Source organism: Nanorana parkeri, unplaced genomic scaffold (genome assembly GCF_000935625.1).
Source record: "Nanorana parkeri isolate BGI_ZX_2015 unplaced genomic scaffold, ASM93562v1 scaffold1337, whole genome shotgun sequence".
Classification (NCBI taxonomy): Eukaryota; Metazoa; Chordata; class Amphibia; order Anura; family Dicroglossidae; genus Nanorana; species Nanorana parkeri.
Genome location: NW_017307605.1, coordinates 12,860 through 18,111, shown reverse-complemented (window position 1 = coordinate 18,111; position 5,252 = coordinate 12,860).

The following is a 5,252-nucleotide window of genomic DNA, read 5'->3' as shown; positions in this document are numbered from 1 at the left end:
CGCCTTTTTTTTTTCTTTATAAATGTCACTTTTTGCTGCAGCAGGTTATATACATCGTACAGATGCGCCACTTTACAGGCAATTTAAGGGGACCCCCAGGCACAACATTTAAATTAATTTTTAATTTTTATTGTTTAATTTTAAGTAATGTTAAAATCACTGCTCCTATAAAAACTGTATTTTTTAAAAGTGTTTTTTTCATTGATACATGTCCCCCAGGGCAGTACCCGAATCCCCATACACTTTTTATGGCCAATAACTTGCATAAAGGCTTCAAAATGGGGGAATTTGATCTTCAGAGTTCTGGTCCCATAGACTTTCATTGAGTTCAAAGTTTGAGTTCAAACTTTTTCCATGTTCAGGTGTGTTCGGCCCATCAGTCCTACCAAAGAGTTTGTGTGTCTTTTAAGGTGCAGTGATTTGTCACAGGCCTTCCATTGCTAACATAACAGGTTTGGGTTGACTAAGCCTCTTAAGAATGAATATACTTTTCAAATGATGGCTGAGCAAAGGACCCCTTGCCTCGTTTTTTTTTTTAATCCTTACATCTCCTCCAGTTTCTTTCGGCCACTGCAAACATGCATGCTTCCGATATCAGCTGCACTTTTTTTCCCTGGACCATCTTCCTGGAAAATAAAAACTGTGTCAACATGCCTGTGTAATGTGTATCGCCATGGCCGCATGTAATCTTCACCTTAAAATTGTAACTTGGGGCCCCTCCTAAAATTCCTGCCAGACCTAAAGGGTCCCATAGAACCCTTGGAATCTTCTCAAGATGGCGCCGGCTCGTCCAGCACCCTGTCCTCTCTGCAACTCTCCGACAGCCGTAACGAGCGGGAGCCGAAAGGAGGTGGGAGCCAGGTGACCGCCAACCCGGCAAAATCCACGCCCAGACTGGACTCTGGGGGAGCGCAGATACGGCCTGGGGAGGGGGACGAGCGGTCTGGCCCTACTGTGCATGTGTGTGAGGAGATGAATAGCACCTTCGAGGATTGTCCCACTGCTGATCGCTCCCCTGCTGGACACTACCCTAGGGGACGTGCTTGTGTCTCTTGGGTGCTCCCTGCATAGAGATGTGCTTTTTGCTGCTGAGAAGGGATGTTGACGCCCTGGGAGACGGAGTCGTCCACGTCGAGGACAAGATGGGGGATTATGCGGAGGCCCATAACGATCTTCTCGTCTACCAACTGGCACAGTCAGGTTCTCCGTTGGGGATTAATGGCGGTTAAGATTGTACAGCGCTCCTGCACTTGTATCACGCTGCCGTTCAGAGGCGACACCCGGAGCTTTAGGAGAAGCTGCAGGCTCTCTACATCCGCGTCTTGTCACCGTACTGCTCTACAAAGATGGCGCCGGTGTAGTCGGCTGCCGTCACGACTGCTCTGCAGTCGTGTAAGCATTTCACTGCATATCATACTTGTACGATTGTGTATGTGACAAATAAAATCTATCTATCTATCTATCTATGTGACGGTGAAATTGCAAAATGTTAAATAAAGTTAAATAAAGTCAGGAGGAGAGGTCAGACAGAAAGAGATACCCATCTCTAATACAAATCATGTTCTTCAGGAACTTTATTCAATTACATATTCATATTAACTGACTCCCCATATTCTAAATCCAATTGTTGAATTAGTGATTTATCCCTTCCTGAAACCTCTATGCTTGGCCTGTATAAGCAGATACAGTCACTGCCGACAATATTCATCAGATAGCTGAACTCACCAAATACCTTTTTCATCCATGAAGATCTTTATTGAATGCATACAACAGGATGTAGCCGATAATTAGAAAGACTGTATTTGCAGGTCGAAAATGGTAATGTTTCCCCCATGCGAGCATATTAACATGTGGCCATGAGACAAGCAGCCATTTTGATCCTATAAAGACAATGCAAGAAGAAAGGGAAAATACATAATAAAATTGGAAGAATACAGAAAAGATGCATTAACCAAAATGACCACAAGATGGCAGTATATGAACTCAGGTCCACTGCTCTGCTGATTGACATTAGGCAGTGGGCGGAGCAATAGCCACCCTGCTATTGGCTATTGCAATTTAAAATAGCCAATAGCAGAATGGCTGCCGCCCACTACCTTTTGTCAATCCCCAGAGGAGTGGACCTGAGAGAGAAAGTTCTCTCTCAGGTGCGTTCCTCTGCTGATTGACAGAAGGCAGTAGGCAGAGCAATAGCCAGCCTGCTATTGGCTTTTGCAATTTAAGATGGCCAATAGCAGTATAGCTATTGGTACTGCAGAAGAGGGGACCTGAGAGAGAAAGTTTTCTCTCAGGTTTGCTCCTCTGTGATTAACATCAGGCAGTGGGTGGAGCATTAGCCAGCCTGCTATTGGCTATTTCCATTTGAAATAGCCAATAGCAGGCTTTGTTTATTTCTGCCCACTGCCCTAAATTTGGTCGGGCAGCGAGCAGCAGGTTTTTGTTTTTTTTATGGGTAGGCAAGCATGGAAAGATTGGAACAATTGGACTATGTGATCGACACTGGAGTGACATCCTGGGACTTTTTTTTTTTAATAAAGGAATTGTCAAAAACTTGTGTTGTGTTTTTTGTTCAAAGAAAGGTCTTTTTTAAAGGTGTTGTGTGTTTATTTTCAATATTTTAGTGTATTCAGTGAATGAGTAGAGGTACAGCTAACCCCTAACTCATTCACGCGGGGGGGTTGGAATCTGTTTCCCCCGGTTTACGAAAGGGGGTACCTAGACTTCTATAAGCCTCCTTGACTGAAGACCCCCTACAACCAGCGGGCCAGGGTTGAGGGGAAGAGGTCCTTGTACTCATCAACAATGGTGACAAGGTGCTTTACCAGGGTTCCCCCCTGGAAGAGCACCCTCCCAATGTTGAGAACATGTGGCCTAGTATGGTGCAGGGCGTGGGGCACTCGCTCTTCCCCCTCTTTTTCTGTCCTGCCAGGCTGCTGCACGGATTAAGGGCCTGGTATGAGATTTTAGTGGATGACCCCACTCTTTTCTTGAGGAGTTGGGGTCCCCCTTAAAATTGCTAGCAGGCCTAAAAGGTCTGTTATGAATTGTCAGGGCAACTGCACGCTGTTTTTTTGGGTTTTTTTGGACATTGGGGGTTCCCCCCTAACACTCCTACCAGAGCTAAAATGTTTTTTCTTTTTTTTATAAAGGGTTTTAATATTATTATTTCTGTGGACTGTTTAATACTTTTGTGTACATGTGTTACAGAATAACACACAGCTCTTTTTTTGATTACATTTTTTAACAACATTCTGATATTTTGTTTACATTTGGGATACAAGTCTAAATGAGCTGTAAATGAATCAGAAAAAGCAACAAATACCCTCTAAATCAGGGGTCTCAAAGTACCGGCCCGCAGCCAGCTGACAAGTCGGACACGCGTAAACAATCGTGTATCCAGGGAGAGTGATTGATTCCTAACTGCATGTAATCCTTATTTGATTACATGCGGTGTGCAGGCGTTTACATGCAGCAGCTGTCACCCGATCATTAATTTGAATTGGTGACAGTTGCCGCTTGTAACATGTGCATACATTAAAACTGGTACCGTATATAGTAGCGGCCCCCACTGGACTAAAAAATGTGTCTAGTGGCCCGCGACTAAATTGAGTTTAAGACCCCTGCTCTAAATGGAGATCCCAGGACAGAAAAAACTTTCCATATACACAAAATGCTTAAATTTTTTTAGTATTTATTATCATAAATTAATATTTAAACCAAAAATAACAAAAAACACTATATCCCCCATAAAGCAAAACAACAATATATGATCCTGATAGCCGCAGTAAATTAACATAGTTAAGGAAGGACAAGGGGTAGAGTCTCACCGAAGCTCCTTCTTTTATTAGGTGCCATTGTTTGCTACATTAGGGACCCATTTAAAGATAATTTCTGGGTCTAAAGTTAGAAGCACTAATGCAAAACAGGTTTAGGATGTGTGAGTCTGGGCTCAAATGGCAGACAAGATGGTGGATTGGAATGTGGACTGGGGCAACCGTGGCCTCCAGGAAAGCCTGGTAAGGAAAATAGGTCCATCTCCCTTTAAGAGGCTGATCGTAAAATTCCTTTCTTGGGTCTGGAGTTCGGGCTGTGGAAGAGATTGGGTGGGTCCACAGCCTGGCCATCTCGGTCCACAAGTCCACCTGCCAGAATACCTGGCTCGTTATGGAAAGGTTAGGCAGCTGCACAGGAAGAGACTGTTTTAAAACAACATTGTTTGGCTGTGCAAGATCACTTGAAGGGTTCACTGAATAGAACTGTGACTTGTTGAGGAAAAGCCTACTGCATTGACTTTGAGACATTTGTTGAAGTAAGCAGAACTTTGATTTACTTAAGTGCAGCTTTAATTTCTGTGAACTGGCTAAATGTATGTGGGATCAGCAATCACTCAGACATTAGGCTTTTCATTTCTAAAAGCAGAGACCCTGTAAAATAAAATGACAGCTGTGATTTTTTTTTTTGAGGTAAGCAATATTTGGACAACTGTTTATGAACCCTACATTTCCAGTAAAAGAAAATATGTTTCAATTAATTGTACATAGTCAGTGGGAGGAAAATTACTGACAGCATGAGTGTCCTTGGGACTAACATTGAACCCTTTACGTGGTGTCAGTGGAATAAAATAAATTCCATCTGGGGGATGGGAAGAACATTTCATTTGATTCCATGAGAGGAAAATGAACCCCTTATCATTGTTTTCAGGAGGAGGAAAATAACCAACATATTATTGCTGGAGGAAAAAGGTCCAATCACTGGTGTAAGCAGGAGCAAAATGAACCCCATATCATTCAAACTCTGGCTCTCAAAATACCTGAATAATGCTTGCATCTAATCAGATTGTTCAGGTATTTGGAGAGCCAGCGGAGCCGACTAGGAAGATACTGAAGCTTGGCCCAACGGGAGATTCCTCTATCCACACAGTTTAGCGTACAGGGAGGAATCTGTTGCACTTTTTCCATCTGACCATGGGCTGATAGAAAAAAATATTTTGAAAATATATAGGTGTATGGCCAGCTTTACCCTTATGTTGTTGGTGTCTGTAAGGGTTAAAAAAGCCCCATATTGTTGACAATGGGTTAAAATAGGCCCAATGCTTTTGGTGTTAAAAGGATAATATAGGACCGACTGTTAGCGTCAGTGGGAGTAACATTAAACCCTGTTGTTGGTGTCAGTGGGCTAAAATAATCCCAATGCTGTTGGTGTCAAGGGGATTAAATAGGTCCGATTGATTTCAGTGGGAGAGAAATAAGCCC